This window comes from Pseudonaja textilis, unplaced genomic scaffold (genome assembly GCF_049901715.1).
Source record: "Pseudonaja textilis isolate UNSWEBS1 unplaced genomic scaffold, rPseTex1.2 PTEXSCF20, whole genome shotgun sequence".
In the NCBI taxonomy this organism is placed as follows: domain Eukaryota; kingdom Metazoa; phylum Chordata; class Lepidosauria; order Squamata; family Elapidae; genus Pseudonaja; species Pseudonaja textilis.
The window spans coordinates 232937-250866 of NW_028262864.1; the positions used below are offsets into that span (position 1 = coordinate 232937).

The 17930-nt window shown below is 43.3% G+C and overlaps 1 long non-coding RNA gene and 2 pseudogenes across 1 annotated transcript; 1 reads left to right on the plus strand and 2 right to left on the minus strand.

Annotated features, from left to right (window-relative positions):
- LOC148123732 (syntaxin-1B-like) overlaps positions 1-17930 on the minus strand; it is a 130450-nt pseudogene that overhangs the window by 43428 nt on the left and 69092 nt on the right.
- LOC148123733 (uncharacterized) lies at positions 1164-4167 on the minus strand. Its single transcript, XR_015740563.1, has 2 exons — positions 3793-4167; positions 1164-1344 (listed from the first exon to the last, which is right to left on the minus strand). It is a non-coding gene; the product is annotated as an uncharacterized LOC148123733 (long non-coding RNA).
- Positions 5897-8079, plus strand: LOC148123734 (E3 SUMO-protein ligase KIAA1586-like; annotated as a pseudogene).

A 17930-nucleotide genomic window follows, 5' to 3' on the forward strand; every position in this document is an offset into this window, starting at 1 on the left:
AACCATCTGGCAACCAGGACCAAAGTGCAGACCACATGTCCAGTCCCTCACCCTCCGATTGTAATGGATTCTCCTTCAAGGTTTGTTCCATATGCTGTATAGTAGCTGTAATGTTTGGAGAATAATCAGAGATATACATGCAACAATGCATATGAACCACAGCGCAAACTCCCACTTGCGCAGCCAAAATAGTGTCCACCGCATATCTGGTTTGCAGGACAAAGTCAAGAATTTTGCCTTGCTCTTCTTCAAGCAGCTTTAGCTTTTTAATGGTGTCTTTAAACATAGTAACTGTCCAATTGTTTAAACGATGTAAATCTCTATAGTTCATCATGACTCCTAAAGGGGGAATAACTCCCCTTGATATTTGTGTCCAGTAGTCAGGGTCAAAACAGAGTTTACTTCCGTTGCAGAACGCACATTGCGGATATGAGCAGTCCCCAAAGATTTTAAAATGACATGAGATGGGATTACTTTCCCAAAGGTGCAGACCCCTTTCCATCATGCTGGTATGCGATCATAGGCCATCCGTCTACACAGCAACCATAGATTTGCTCCCAGGAGATGACCAACCTTATTTGGCTCAGCATAGATTAGTTTTGCAAAGGACTCCATTAACATAGCCAAATAAGTGGACGATGGTGTGTTATTCCCATTTGCACATTTAGGCAGCTGGTTTTCTTTCGTGGTGGGACAGCATGTGGCAGGAATATATGGACACCCATTTTCATTGATCAAAGATGTGATATCAAATTTAGAAATGCTTTGTACAAAGTAAATAAGATTTTTAGTTTTCATGTCATCCGAATAAACCCGACTTCCATTGCCAATAACAATTGTTTTGTTGCAAAATGGATATGTTCCTAAGTAAGTCATATTCTCTACCGTCTCATTGTGGGTCCAGCAAATACCCGCCACCTCTTGGATCCGGCTTCCAAGGTGTAAGGTATTTATGTTACTTGTAGTCCAACTGCTAGACCACGTCCCCGAACAACCATAGCATTGTCCCTTATACCAGTCGCCTTCAGCCAGAGGTACTGCAACCATTGGAAGCCCTGATGTTTTGTGAGTTGACATGTGCATACATACCCAACAATCAGTTTTATTATGAAGGTTTACTAGCTTCTCCATGTCCTGGATCAATGTGTTTCTTTTCCATTCCCCCAAATCCACCCCCTTGCCCCTTTGGCTGATGATAAGGACGCACACAGCGAGCAGGAACCCAAACAACTGTCCCCTCATCTTCAATGGAAGCATATCCTCGGCCCCAAGTTATCAGCGGGACAGGTCCTCTCCACGTTGGATCTGGCAGTCTCCTATACCAAACTTTCGGTCTTGGCGCTCCTGCAGAAGGGGAGGAAGCAAAATGCCTACTGGCTGCCGTAGCAGCAGGGGATCATGTCATGTTTAAAAAATTTAAAGTGTATGAGGTAATATTAAGAATGTTTTGTATGTAAGGCAAACCATATCCATCCACTTCCCCCGTTTTTGTTTTTATAAAGCTACAAGCTTTTCCTGTGGAAGTGGCCATTGGTCAATCCAAACTGGCTGAGAGGTTAACAGTTGTAACTTTTCCATTATCCAATAACAATTTTTGTGCGGAACTGTGACAGCAAATCTCTACCCCGCAAGTTTATGTGCAGGGGCAACACAAGAGGTTGAATCCTTGCAGTCTCGCCAGTTGCTCTATGCAATGCCATCAACCAATGTACACTACTTCTTGCAAACTGCATACCACCTACACCACGAACAGCCAGAGAGTCCTCAAGTGCCCATTCATTTGGCCATTCCTTTTGGCGTATCACAGAGACATCTGCTCCAGAATCTATAAGGCCAGAAAATAATTTTCCTTGAATTTCAATTGTCATTTTTGGTTGGTCTGTAGTCAAATTTTTTGTCAGTGCTAGCAATTCTGCAGCAACTGGAGAACTGGCCATTTCAGTGGACCCAAAACCACCAGTTCATGGGATCCCAATTAAAGGATTCATAGGAATGTATGGAAGCAATAATAACTGGGCAATAGATTCACCGGCCATTAATGATGCAGGAGTATCAGTGTACAATTGTATCTTAATAACCCCTTTATAATCTTGATCAATAACCCCTGGAATGACAAAGAACCCTTTTTTTGATGCAGATGACCTGGGAAGTACCAATCCCACTGTTTTTTCTGGCAGTGGCCCATGCAAATGAGTGTCCTCAATGTACACTTGATTAGGAAAAGTCACATCAATCGAGTGTAACATTTTTAAACACAAACCTGCATTCCCGGTAGTTGCGGGCGATGCCTTTGTAACAGCCTTGGGAGCGGGGCTAGCTGCACGCCCCAAATTTAGTTTCCGAATTTTGGTTCTGATCAGAGCGACATTGATTTGCCCAATGAAACCCTTTTTGCATTTTGGACAGACCGACTTGGGCGGACGTCCTTATTTTTGTTTTTGTGAAACGCCATTCCCCCCGGTGCTCGGCACTGGGCTTTAAAATGGCCAGGCTTCCCACAATTAAAACAGTTCCCCGTAGGTTTCATCCCTCTTTGTAATGCCATAGCCAAAGTCTCCATGTTGTAAGCCTGAGAACCCACCACTGCACATGCCTTTAACAGATCAGCCAGAGTAACCTCACCTCTAGCCACCAAAGGCTGTAAGATACACTTGCAGTCAGCGTTTGCATTTTCGACTGCCAATCTCAGCAAAAGTTCCTTTGCCGCTTCCTCATTAGAAATCTGCCGGGTAATAGCCAATTGTAGTCTTTCCACAAAATCGTTATAAGACTCAGATGCTGTTTGCTTAATTTGAGAAAAAGACCGTGCCGGGGTTCCTACATCCTGGATGCGGGACAACACCCCAAGGACAGCCGCCATAACCACGGGAAGTGCGTGATCAGGCAAATTAGTAGCTTGATCAGCAGTGGATTCAAACAAGCCTGTCCCATAGATTTGGTCTGGCGTATACAGCCCCCACAAATTTCGTCCCCTAGTGATAGCTTCCCTTTGGTACTCTGAATCAAAAACCACATACTGAGTAGAACTCAATATCATTCTCATTAAATCTTTCCAGTCATTAGGAATCATGCGTGAGGTAGCCAAACTTGTCAGAAGACCCTTTGTAAAAGGACTTTGAATACCATAATCTTTAGCGGCTTTCTTGATTTCCCTAAGTACTGCCAACGGAATCGGAACCCATTCCGCCTGCATGTTGCCTTGAGCATCCACTTGCCTATTAACTGGAAACAAATTCATCTGGGGAATCTCATCAGGTTCTAATTTCCCCTCATTGAAAGCCTGATGCATCATTGCTTGAACTTTTCCCATTTGTGGCTGGGGTTTCTCATCCACAGGCGTAGGCTCTGTTGGGGGTGAGAAAACATACTCCAGCTTTGGAGTCGGAGGGTGCAACACAACTCCTTTATAAGGAGGAGGCTCTGCTAAAGGTTTTAAAAGAGGTTGTTGCTGGGTCTCTAAAGCAGTCATAACAACCTTCCAATATGTCAAAATTTCAGCTGTTGCCCGTGGTTCCTCATGAAGGATAGTTCCAATTTTCCTCCACCTGTCTAACTTTAAAGAGCCCTTCTCTGAGTACCAGGGGCATTGCTGCCAGATCTCTTGCAGCAGCTTTTTCACATTACCTCTTGAAAGAACTATATACTCCCCCCCCAGAAGGTTTAAAGAGAAAGAAATTTGTCCCGACTAACTTCAGCAGCTCACTAACATGACGTTCCTGTGGCTGAGAAAGTTTTTCCCCCATGTTCCCTGAAAAATCCTATTGTCCAGCAATAGTTAAGTACGTACTTTACCTATTCCAGGAGAGGAAACACGGAGGTCCGGACACGTACCACCTGCAGTGGATCACGTCGGGGTCACCACTTGTGGTGGTCTCTCATGGAAAAGATGAGACACAAGCAAGTGTTCTCGGGATGAGAGCCCAGAGCAAATTCCAGTGCTCCCTTTTATTGAGATTTTTAGCATAGCAAGTATAGTCACATTGTGGATTACAATAATTAGATATAGTACAGACTTGTTTACAGTTGTCTGAGCTGCTTGATTGTTTCTAGTGTTTGTTCTTAATTTCCTTACACTATCTCAGTGACCTTTAAGCAAGCATGTATGTATAAGGTCTTAGACTAATCATTACCCAATACCCAAGTCAAAGTTTATTCCCACAAGTTGTCAGTATAGGGAAGGAGAGAGAAGGAAAAAAAAGCCAAACCTTTCCCTTTTCACTTTCCTTCGCTGCTTCCGACTCTTCTTTGGGAGCGATGTTATTTTTTTGTAAGTTTAAATTCCAGGATACCTTAGTTGTTACTTTTACAATGTAACGCAGTCAGCCAAAACTTTCACTTCTTATCTTCCTCCTGCACATTCTTTTCCGGTCGAGTTCTTCTTTGTGGTGGCCATTTCTGACCACCGCTACAACCGCCTTCGGGAAAGGGAGTAATGGCCAGCTGAGGAGGAGAGATGCGGCTCTCCTCAACCCTGCTGGCGGTTTCCCCCTCTTCACCACCTCTACGGGGTGGCTCAGCCCCCAAACCAGCCAGCTCGGGCACTCCAGCAGTGAGCCCAGACCAAAACCGCGCACGATCGCGGATTTCTGTCTGTCGCCGAAGACACTTCAAACCTGCCTTGCCATTCTAAAACATTTTGTAAGGATTTTCTTTATAGGCTGTTGACATCATCAATTTATAATTTCTTTCCCAGAGTTTTTGCCATTTATCAAATTCTATAGTATATCCAAAAATTTTAGAGCATACTCTATCATTGTTTCTTTTACTTGTTCTTTTGAAATTCAATAAATAGCTGTATATTTTTTTATTAGTTTATCATCCGTCCCTAAAAATATCTGGTCTAGTTCTGAAGGTTCTTTATAAAATCTGTACAGTTCTGCATCTTTCTTGTATCTTGATTGTATTTGCAGAAGTGGCCACCAAGCCAAATCGATTCCTTGATTTTGCAGTCCTTGTTTTGATTTTAATTCCTCTTGTTTATTTAGGATATCTTTATATCTTGTAATTTTTCTCAGTTCAACATTTGGATGTATTAGTGCTTCCATCGTGGATAGCCAGACCAGTATTTTCATGTAATGTTTCTCTTTAATTCTTTCCTGTACTGAAAGCAAAGCATTTCTAATATTCCTTTGAAAATATCTATGTATTTTATTTTTCCCATACCACATAAATGCATGCCACCCCAATTGTAGATCATGTCCTTCTAAAATCAATACACTTTTATTCCTCAGATTTATTCATTCTTTCACCCATGTAAACACTGAAGCCTGGTAGTACAGCTCCCAATCAGGCAACCCGAATCCCCAGGGGTGGGATTCTACCGGTTCGCACCATTGTTACTGTTCCTAGTAGTTCAGAGAATCAGTAAAATGGGCCCATAGATGGCCCCACCACTCTCTGCCCGCTCCTCCATTCCCTGCCCAGTCATTGCGCATGCACATTGTGCACATGCGCAACTATCGCTGACAGCATTCTCCCACCGCCCACTCTGCCCCGTCACTACTTATACTGCATGTGCGCTACACTTCCCACATTTGCCCACCCACCACCATCACTTCCACCACCACCAGCAGCAGCCAGCCAGCCAGCCATCGCTGCCTGCCTTCTGCCACCCTGCCTGATCTGGGTGAGTGAAGGCAAGCCCTGGTTGCCACCACTGCTAGCTGCCCTCGCCGGCACGGCCTCACCTGCCTGGACTGCCTTGCCCAGACTGCCTCCCAGGCCTGCCTGCCTGCCTGGACTGCCTTGCCCATGCTGCCTGCTTCACCTGGCCTGCCTCACTAGGCCTGCCTGCCTGGCCTGGCCACCATTACTGAAGACGCGGATCAGTGAGTGAGACCTCCAAGCAAAACCCAGTCACCTACCTGCTGCCATCGCCAGCCCTGGTTGAGTTCCAATGACAACTCCTGGACTGCCCAGCCGCCATTTTCTCCTACCCACGGCCCACCATTGTTGCTGCCTGGCCTTCCACCACCGATTGGTGAGTGAGGAGGCAAGCAGAAAGCCCTGCTGGTTGCCTACCTCCTCCTGCTGCCGCCACCGCCAGCCCCGGTCAAGTGCCGACTTCCGGGCGCCGCACTCCCTACCTGCCTCGCCCTGCCAGCAGCTGCCATCTTTGGCGGCCACCATCTTTGCTCGGCCGCCATCTTCTCCCGCCCATGGCCCACTTCACCGTTATTGCTGCCTGGCCTTCCACTACCGATTGGTGAGGAGGCAAAAGCAGCAAGCCCCACTGGTCACCTACCTTCTCCTGCCGCCGTCGCTGCTAGCCCCGGTCAAGTGCCGACTGCCGAGCCAGCCGCCCAGCTGTCCTTGCTGCAGCAAGCTCCAAGAAGACTAGTCCCGACTGAGGACCCCGAGTGTAGCTGGCTAGTCAAATTGCCTGCCTAACTTTTGATAAGTTACTTTTTTATTTCTTTATATATTTATTTTTAGTATCTGTTTTGGTTTTTATTAATCATAAAAACAAAAGATATTAAAAAATAAATACATAAATAAAAATTATTTTACAATTATTGTTACATGTTGATACTTCTGTTTGTTTCTCATATTGACATGTCAATATGTAACAATAACAGTAGTGTAACAAAAAAAATCATGTATGTATTTATTCATGTTTTCAGTATCTCTTCTGTTTTTATGATTAATAAAAACAAAACCTATACTAAAAATTATTAAAACATATTTATAATTTTTATTCAGTACATTTTTAAGCTGCATTCTAAAAAGCTTAGGCGACCAAACATGCCTTCCCCTGGCTTCTTTCTCTCTGCTATACAGAGAGCATTCCATTAGGGACTGTTGGTCCAGGTAAGTAGTCTTGGCTAGGAAAGATTTTTGTGCCACTACTGGCACAAAATAACAAACTCCCTTGGTTTGTTAATAGTATTTCCATTTTAAGTGTTTCTTTTTCAATTAATGAATTGTAATTATTAAAATATCAGCCATTCTTTTATACACACATTGCAACACCTTTTTTTATAGACTGTCATTTTCAAATCCACTTTCAGTTCCATCTCAGTCTTGTCTGGTGAAACTTGTTCCTTTTCCATAACATCTTTTAAACACTAACTAGCTATAGTGTCAGAGACTCTTAAAAGTAACTGAATATTACTGATCTCCGCTCCTCGCCCGCTTTCTTTGCTTGTCACTGCCTTCACCACTCAACTTACAACAACAATCGAATCCAAACCACTACATTGTTGATTTTTTTTTTTTTGCAGTACATTACCAAGATGAAAAGGCAAATGAGTTTGGCTGCTTTCTTCAGCAAGAAAACAAAAGGAGATCCAAAAGAGTCACAACCACAACCATTGGAGTCTGGGGAAAGCAGCAGCAGCACATCATCAAGTACTGGAAGAACTGAGTCGAACATTGAAAGGAATCTTCCTGACTGCTGGACACTGCAGCAGTACAATAATTTTAGGGCAAAATACAATGGACTGGAAGTTTCCCCAAAAAAGTTAGGTTGCAAGTATTGCAGGAGATTTGAAATTTTGACCAAAGAAAAAAGTGTCCATGCAAGAAAGGAATTTCCAAATCGAACCATCAGGAAAGAGTAAAGAAGTACAGCAAGCTTCTCTCAGAAAAAAAAAGAAGGAACATTTCTCATCTAAAACTCACATTTGTACAGAGAAGTTGAAGCAATGTGAGCAAGATGTGATAAGCAAAGGACTGGAGAGGATGACTGAGAAATATTTGGGTAGTATGTGTAGAGTGTTTACTACAGTGTACAGTCTGGCACAAACCTGCAGACCATTTTCATATATAGAAGATCTGATTGAATTGCAAATTAAAAATGGTTTAGATTTGGGAACAGGGTTGCATTCACGTAAAACTGCAGTTGCAATAGTAGATTTCATTGCAAAAGACATTAGGAAACATTTATTTAGCAAAATTACTGAAAAAACTCACAAAATCTGTTTGATCATTGATGAAGCCTCAACGATATCTTCCAAACCAGTTCTTATACTGTACTTAAAAGTTGAGGATCCAGTTTTCTCACCAACAATTTTCCTTGAACTAGTAGAATTGGAAAAACAAGATGCAGAGACTGTTGTTCAGTTATGGAAAGTTTGAATAAAGTTGGATTTAATAAGAACTATCTAGAGAAACATTTAATTGGATTTTGCTCTGATGGTGCCAGTGTTATGCCTGGGAGAAAATCTGCGGGAGCATTAGGATAGCCAAAGACTTTCCAAACATTATAATATGGCACTGTTTAAACAATCATCTGCAACTTGTTTCAGATGATTCTATTAGGGAAATAAAGCAAGTAAATCATTTTCAAATCTTTATTGATAAAATACATATTCTATTTTCCATCAATCAAATAAGAACCTTATTGAACTTAACAAAATTTCCAAACAAATTGAGATTGAAATTATAAAGATTGGTAGAGTTTTTGGACCAAGATGAGCCTTATCTGTAGTTTAAGATCAACCCTAGCTGTGTGGCGTGCTTATCCAGTGCTACATCAGTTTTTCTGTTCAAATAAAAAATACTCCCATATGGCTGCCCGTCTTGAAAACACATATTTTCTCACTTGATGATTGATGTCCTAACTGAAATAACATAGACATTATATAGGCTGAAAAACTTGTGGTAAGATCAATTAAATCATTTGAAATGCTTACAAAGGAAAAGTGTTCACATGAAAAAAAGGTTGATGGATTAATTACTTCAGAAACCTTTAAAAATATAAATTTTATACCAAATCATCGATTTGTGGGACTTGCTCATGAAAGACTTGTAGAAAGCATTGTAACTAATTTGAAGAAAAGATTGATGGATTGCAAACATTTAAAAACAGGCTGCCAATTTAAAGACACTGATCAATTAAAATTTCTAAATTATTTGGAGCCAGATTACTGGAACATTGAAGAAGTGGTGGTTCCATGGAAAGCAGCTGAAGAACGATTGGTTGCATTTGGTGAAATTTTCAATTATGAAATCAATATTAATGATTATTGTTCCGGACTAGCAGGCTCGAAGCCTGCAAACCTGATTGGCCCGCTGATAGCCGATCGTGATTGGTCGCCATAGACTGATGCGATTGGCCAGTAAACGGGCTGCCGCGATTGGCCCTGCCAAGAGTGGCAAACTCAAATCGCCTTCATTGGCTGCCTAGCCGCAGCCAGCCCTATATAAGGGGCTGCTGCGGCTGGGATTAGTTGCTCAGATCTGAAGTCACTAATAAAGAGCTGTTGTTGCTATCTGAGTCTTGCCTCCGTTCTTGAACCATCCTCCCAGATCTAACACTGGTGACGAGGATGGGATGCGGGGCAACGAAGTCTATTGATTTGAGCTAGCTGAAGGAGCATGTGGCTGAGAGAGCGCAACGCAGCGGCGACAATGGCCAGCAGCGCTATACCACCCGCACCATTCGATCCAGCTATGAAGACTGGGACTCATATATGGACAGATTTCAAATGTTCCTGGAGTCCAACAACCTCAAAGATGCCACGCCTAGCAAAAACGAGCCGTTTTTCTAACCCATTGTGGGCCAGCTGTTTTTAAGATGGCTAAAGCCTTAGCCAAGCCAGCTGAAGTTAAAACCATGGATTGGGACACCCTTGCTCCCATCCTGCGCAACCATTACGCCCCAGCCGTGCCAACTCTCATTCGCAGGCATGAGTTCTACCAGAGGGACCAACGTGAAGGTGAGAGCGTTGGGGATTTTTGTGGCAGACCTGAGGAACCTGGGCGGTTTATGTGGCTTCTCCAACCTCGAAGAAGCCATGAGAGACCCGCATCGTCCTTGGCTTCAGAGACCCAACCGTCCAGAGCAAGATCATGGCCAAGGAGACATCTCGCTTGCAGATGCCATAGCAGACGCCACCGCAGCTGAAGCCACTCATAAATCAGCAGCACGAATGCGTCAAACCAGCAGGACCAACCGCCAACCCACCAACGATGCTGGGAAACCTTCAGACAAGTACACATCGACCACCCATCATGAAGATGTCGAGTCATCCTCAGACAGCGAGGAAAAAGAAGTCCATAGGCTCCGGTCGGAACGTGAGCAACGGGACCAGCGGGGTTGTAAACCCAACTACCAATGCGCCGGATGCGGGGGAAACCATCCCCGATCCAAATGCAGATTCTTAGATGCAATGTGTCGTTTTTGTGAGAAACAAGGGCACATTGCGAAGGTATGCAGAAACAAGAGAAATTCCAGCCCCAGATGGAGAGGGAGCAGCCCAAAGAGGTATGATGGCAACTCCACCACACAGAGGGACCGCCCTAGCAACCAGTGGAACCAGTACAGCAGACCCCGAAGGTTTAACGACACACCCAGATGAGAGGAGGCTCATCAAACCATCACCATCGGCCACGCTTCATCACTTGACGCTAAAAAAATCCGAGTAAAGGTCACCATTGAAAACAAACCATGCATCATGGAAGTCGACTCTGGGTCATCACTATCCATGGTATCCTGGAGAACACTCAAGCAGCTAATTCCCAACATCCAACGCCAAGACCTCAGCAGTCAGAGACTCATACTGAAAGACTACCAAGGCAACCAGATTCCAGTCGCAGGTACCCGCCATGTCCAGGTCTCTTTCAAGGGACATGATGAAATTCTACCACTCACCATCGTAGACAGAGACCGGCCAAGTCTATTGGGCCTTCAGTGGTTCGCGCCATTAGGAATCGGAATGGCTGGCATCCATCATACTGAAGACAATGACTGGGAGGCGGCTCTGTGCCGACTTCCGAGAAGTGTTCAACGAAAGCCTAGGCAAGTACAAGGGGTCCCCTATTTCATTTAAGCTTCGCCCCGACATTGCACCCATTCGCCTAAAGCCACGCCAAGTTCCCTTTGCTCTCAAATGCAAAATTGACGAGCAACTGGACAAATTAATTGCACAAGGTGTGTTAGAACCTATTGACCATGCCCGATGGGAGACACCAATTGTCACCCCATAAAGCCTGACGGGTCCATAAGAATCTGCGGTGACTACAAGGCCACCCTCAATCACGCTACAGCAGGCGCCTACCCAGTACCAGTTGTTCAACATCTCCTGCATTCACTTGGGGTGGCAAAATATTTGCAAAATTAGATCTGGCCCAAGCGTATCAACAGCTGCCAGTTGATCCGAGACTGCAGAAGCCCAAACTATAGTCACACATCGTGGTGCATTCAAATGCAACAGGCTCCAGTTTGGTGTAAAGCGTAGCCCCAGGCATCTTTCAAAGCCTGATGGAGAGACTATTACAAGGGATAAAGGGTCGTGCCCTATTTTGATGACGTATTAATAGCAGCACCCACAAAAAACCAATTAGAGAAATGCCTCAGAACAGTCCTACAGAGGTTCAAAGATGCTGGCCTCAAGGTTAAGAAGGAAAAGTGCCAGCTTTGCACAGAAAGGTGGAGTTTCTTGGCTACCTCCTTGACAAGCAAGGAATCCACCCACAGAAAAGAAATTGGCAGCTATCAAAAATGCCCCAAGACCCAAAAACAAAACTGACCTCCAAGCCTTCCTGGGACTTATTAACTTTTATAACATCTTCCTACCCCAGAAGCGACTGTTGCTGAGCCCCTTCATAGACTACTCAATAAAGGGCATCCTGGACTTGGGGACGTCGGGAGGAACACGCCTTCCAGCAAGTAAAAGACCTCCTTACCTCTAATGCAGTACTAATTCAGTATAACGAGACACTACCTTTGACTGTCACTTGTGATGCCTCACCATTTGGGGTGGGGGCCATTCTGAGCCACGTCCTACCAAGCGGCTCAGAGGCACCAATTGCATTTTTTCAAGAACTCTATCAAAAACAGAAAGAAACTATAGCCATTTAGATAAGGAAGCCCTTGCTATTGTCTCTGCAATTAAAAGATTTCATGAATATGTTTATGGGAGACCATTTTCTATTATAACGGATCATAAGCCACTACTTGGGATTCTGGCGGGCGACAAACCTACTCCACACATTCTCTCCCCCAGAATGACGCGATGGTCGAATTTCTTGCTGCCTACGACTATCAATTAAAGTATCGCCCGGGGAAATCTATTCCTCATGCAGATGCCTTGAGCCGCTCACCACTACCCGAGCCACAGGAAGACCCAGCTCCCACACTCCCAGTACTGCAAATAGAGACAATGCCCTCACCTCCACTTATGGCCCAAGACATCGCCTTTGAAACCAAAAGAGACTCTTGTTTGGCACGAGTTCTTGGCTGGGTGGAGAGGGGATGGCCAGATTACGACCCTAAGGAAATATTTAAGCCATTTAAAAACAGACAAACAGAACTTTTTCACAAAGAGGGTACATCTTGTGGGGAGACCGAGTTGTTGTACCAACTAAGTTACAAAAAAGGGTCTTGCAAATGCTACACGATGGACACCCGGGCATTGTGCGTATGAAAGTGCTGGCAAGAAGTTACGCCTGGTGGCCAGGTATGGACAAACAAATGGAAACCTGGGTCGCCTCTTGTAACAGATGCCAGGAAAACCACTCAGCCCCACCAAAAGCTCCACCAGCAGAATGGGAAACACCCAGGGGTCCCTGGTCTCGCATTCATATTGACTTTGCGGGACCTATGAGAGGCCACACTTTCCTAATAACCGTAGATGCGTATTTTAACTGGCTTGAGGTCAATAAAATGAAAGCAACCACTACTGAGGCAGTCATCAAAAAACTGAACAGACTCTTCACCACACACGGCCTACCAGATGTCCTGGTCTCTGACAATGGTCCCCAATTTACTGCCTTAGCCTTTGAACAGTATTTAGCGGAGCGGGGCATCAAACACGCACTCACATCGCCGGCTCATCCTGCGGCGAATGGTAGGGCTGAGCGAATGGTTCAGTTTACAAAGAAAACCCTGCAGCAAATGGAACAAGGTAACATCCATGACAAAGTCACTAGAATGCTGCTCCTGCAACACATCACACCAAACAGCACGACCAACAAGAGCTCAGCTGAACTCCTGATGGCCAGGAAACTCAGATCGCCTCTAAACCATTTGCACCCTGCCTACACCTGGAAAAGCCCCTGGGTTCCAGCAGCAAGCACCGTGCCTTCAAGGTAGGAGACCTTGTATTCGCAAAAAATTTTTCTGGGGATCCCCTCGGGATTCCTGCCCAAGTAACTCAAGTTACAGGGCCCCGCTCCTACCATCTACTCACCACTGATGGCAGAGCATGGAAACGCCATATTGACCAGCTGCGCTCCAGACTAACCACATCTTCCAACCCTGACCCTAACTTTGACACCAGGGGGGGGGAAGCCATGAACTCAGAATTAGAACCAACACCTGTTTATTCTGAACTAACACCGAGATCACCGCACCATAGGTTTGCAACACTCACCAGCTGCAGCTGAGCCTGGACAGACGAACGCTTTGCCAAGAAGCAGCAGCCAGGCAGGTTCAGCGAGCCCGGGGAGCCATGGCAGTAGCAATGAAGCTGAGGACTCTATCACCCCGGGGCACCAGAGGAGAGCCCTGACCATGGCACCGGTTCACCATTCCTGTTTGATCCAGCAAGCAGTCCATCTGAACCCGGATTTGAACAGGGACAATTGGAATTGCATAAGTCAGGTAGACAGGTGCGAAAACCTGCCTACCTGCGAGACTATATTACTCCACCCCTTAAACGGAACCGAGAGGGAGGGGTGTTCCGGACTAGCAGGCTCGAAGCCTGCAAACCTGATTGGCCCGCTGATAGCCGATCGTGATTGGTTGCCATAGACTGATGCGATTGGCCAGTAAACGGGCTGCCGCGATTGGCCCTGCCAAGAGCGGCAAACTCAAATCGCCTTCATTGGCTGCCTAGCCGCAGCCAGCCCTATATAAGGGGCTGCTGCGGCTGGGATTAGTTGCTCAGATCTGAAGTCACTAATAAAGAGCTGTTGTTGCTATCTGAGTCTTGCCTCCGTTCTTGAACCATCCTCCCAGATCTAACAATTACCATGATTTTATAGAAAATGTATTAAAAGATTCAGAAAAATATACAATTCCTTGCAGCATTAAAAATGTTAGAGATATTGTTAGGACTATTGCAGTCAGCGGAAAGAGGTTTCTCGCAGATGAACATAATATGTTCAGAGGGCAGAAGTCGCCTAATAGTTTCCAATATAACAAACCTGCTGACAATCAATCTAATTGGCTTACCTCTGCAAGAATGGGACCCTGTTCCTATAGTAAAGAAATGGTTACTGACACTTCACACACCTGATGATGCTCATGTTAAACAAAAGAAAACTGTAACTGAGGACACCAATAAAAAAGCAATTTGGCAGTACTTTAAATAAGTTTTATTGTTTTTTGTAAAGTTTTGTTATGTAATAGTTTTTGATTAATATTTTAAAACATAACAATCTAGTTTTGTGTACCTTTTTTATTATTTAAGCACTAAAGACATGAAATAATAAACTACCTTTTGTTTTGGTATATCTTTTTTTTATACTTAAAAAAGTCATTAGGGCAAAGAAGTGATGTTGAATTGGCCATGCCCAGCCGGTCATGTGATCACCAAGCCACACCCAGCCAGTCACATGATCACCAAGCCATGCCCAGCCGGTCACGTGATCACCAAGCCACGCCCGGCTGGTCATGTGACCACCAAGCCATGCCCACCCAGTCACATGACCACCAAGCCACACCCACAAATTAAGCCACACCCACAGTACTGGTTAAGAAATTTGAATCCCATCCCTGCAAATCCCCCCTTATTTTTAGCTTCTTGTAGTATTTTTATTGTAGCTATTCTTCCTACCATCGACAACTGTAGGTTTTTCCATTTTTCCAGATCTAGTTTTATTTGCTGTATTAAGTGAATTATCTTCTTTAATGGTTGCACATCTTGCTAGTAACCAGTTTCCTAAATATTTTACTTTTTTAGTTATCTGAACACCCATCTTTTCCATCAATTCATTTTTCTGTTTATTTGTAAGATTCTTTACCAGCATTTTGGCCTTTTCTTTATTTTTAAACCTGCCACTTCACCATAAGCTTCTATTTCTTTTAATAACTTGGGTCCCGTTTATAGTGGTTCTTCTAGGATAAATACTAGATCGTCCATACACGCCTGTAATTTATAGTTTTCTTTTTTTAATTTCCATACCTTTTATTTCTGAGTCTTGTCTGATCTTTCAATCAAAACTTCCAAGGTCAGTATGAATAATAGGGGGGACAGGGGGCATCTTTGTCTTGTACCTTTGCTTATGTTGAAATTCTCTGTCATATCCCCATTTACTATCACTTTCTCCATTTGTTTAGAATATATTGCCTTGATCATATTTATGATTTTTTTTGCCAAACTCCATACATTTTAATTGTAACATCATGAATTGCCAATTCAGATTATCAAAGGCTTTTTGCACGTCTAGGAAGATCAACGGCAACTGTTTCTCAAAGTGTACTTCGTAGCATTCCAATGTATTCAAAATAATTCTCATATTATTTTTGTCTTTCAGATAAGAAACCATTCTCATCTGGGTGTATGGTTTTGTTCAAGAATCTTTTTAGTCTCTCTGCTATTATTGAGTCATATATTTTGTAGTCTACATTTAATAATGATATTGGTCTAATTCTAACTCCTTCCTTCTTATGTGGAAGTGAGACTTTCTACTTGCCATTTTATTACCAATAATTTACCACTACCTTCAAATTAAAGAGTTGCCTTCCAACAACAAAAAACACAAGTTTGCAAATTGGCTGAATAGTAACACAGCAGATACTTGTGTATGTTAAATATCGAACCACAAAGTGGAAGAGGGAAAATATTTGTGAGAAATATTTACTGTTTTTTTTGCTTGTCAAATTTAAAAGGCCATTGGATTCCATAAAGGTTGTGACAGTAATAGAAGTAATGATGTAACCATGAAGCAGCAGCTAGGCAAACTGCTGAATAGTATGAATTATGCTTTGGAAATTGTGTAATGTTCTGAAATTGAGCAAATGAATGAGACCTAAAGGTAAGCTGTTCTCTACAAAATCCACTCTGAACTTACCACACTAAGCCTGGCATGAAAAAGCAGAGCAACTTACTTGTTTTGAAGAGGAAGATATAGAATAAAGAAAGAAGATTGGCTCCAACAGTTTTAGGAGACTGCATAGTTTTGTTTACCTAGAACATTCCCAAGGCAGTTTTGGGCCTAAGAAGCCTCCCTGGAGCCTCCTGGGAGCAAAAACAGGGTGTGGGTTGGGCCACTGCACTCCCTTGTGCCCCATTTTGGGCCTAGGAAGCCTCCCCAGAGCCTCCTGGGAGCAAAAATAGGGTGCGGGGGGCCTGCTGCACCCCTGCGCCCCATTTTTGCTCCTATGAGGCGTCCCTGGACTTACCCGTGAGCCACATGGGCTGCGATGGGAACTCCTGGGAAGCGCGGGGTGGGGTGGATGGGGCCAGCTGGTCGTTGGAACTACCGCTTTGGTGAACTGGATGTAAAATTAACATCTGGTTCATTCGAACTGACCTGAACCAGCTGAATCCCCCCACACACACACCAATGCAATGCCTCCCTCTGCCTGCTATGCTAAATAGCTCCCAATGCAGCCCATCAAGAGGGGCAGGGCCTTTTCCAGAGCAATCTGGCAGACCTCTGCTTCTCTGCCCTGCGTGCTCTGAGATCCACCACAGCCAGCAGCTCCCACCCCTCTTCTTCACTGGTCTGCAAGCTGTCCCCAGTTCAGGGTTAGTAATTCCTTTTTTAAAAAATTGTATTTCTTTATTTATATATTTAGAAGATATTTTTTTATTTTAATATTTTAAAAACTTTATTAAACAAATTCTACAATTAAAAACCAATTAAAACATATTTCCATTCATTGCAGCATATTTGTAGTAGTGTTCAATAGCAAAGGAGATAGGGGACATCCTTGTCTTGTGCCTTTTCTTATATTAATAAAATCTGTAAGTTCTCCCTCCATCATTACCTTTGCTGTTTGCTCATGATAAATAGCTTCTATTGCTTGGATAAATCTTCTAGTAAAACCCATCTGTTCCAATAGGAGTAACATAAATCTCCAGATCACATTGTCAAATGCCTTTTGGGCATCTAAGAATATCAAAGCCATTTGTTTTTCAGGATGCGCCTCATAGTATTCCAAAGTGTCCAGAATTACTCTCATATTGTCTCTAATTTGTCTCTTTGGCAGAAATCCATTTTGATCTGGATGGATAAAATTATTCAGATATTTTTTAAGTCTTTCTGCTAATATTGAAGCAAAGATTTTATAGTCTGCATTTAATAAAGAAATCGGTCTATAGTTCTTAATTTGCAGTGGATCAGCCTCCTCTTTTGGAATAAGTGTAATGTAACCCTCTGACCATGTTTTAGGTATCATCTTCTTTGACATAGCTTCATTCATGACTTCTAACAATGGAATGCTCAATGATTCTTGTAATATTTTGTAGAATTCTGCTGGAAGCCCATCCGGACCTGGTGCTTTCCCATTATTTTGCTTCTTAAGTGCTTGACTTAATTCCATCATTGTTATATTACTTTCTAACATTTCTTCAGTCTCTTTGGATATCTTAGGTAGGTTTGCATTCTGTAAGTACTGTTTGACTTTTTCCTCATCAATATTCTCTTTCTTGTATAGTTGTCCATAGAAATCTCGAATAATTTCCTTTTTCTCCTTATTACCATAACAAACTTGGCCTTGGTCATCTATTAACTGCGATATTTTCCTTGACTCTTTCTCCTTTCTCAATTTATATGCAAGCCATCTACCTGGCTTATTTGCATCTTCAAAATAATTCTGTTTAGCATTCCTAATTTTCTGTGCCAGTTCTTCTTTCTCTATTAAGCCCATTTTATGTTTAGTTATGTCCAATTTCAGTTTGATATCTTTTTTCTGTGGCATTTTCTGTAGTTCTTTTTCAAGTCTTTTATACTCATCTTCCAAGGCTTTAGTGGCTTGCCTTTTCCTAATATTCTTTTTTCTTATGTAGTCTATTATCAAGCCTCTAGCATAT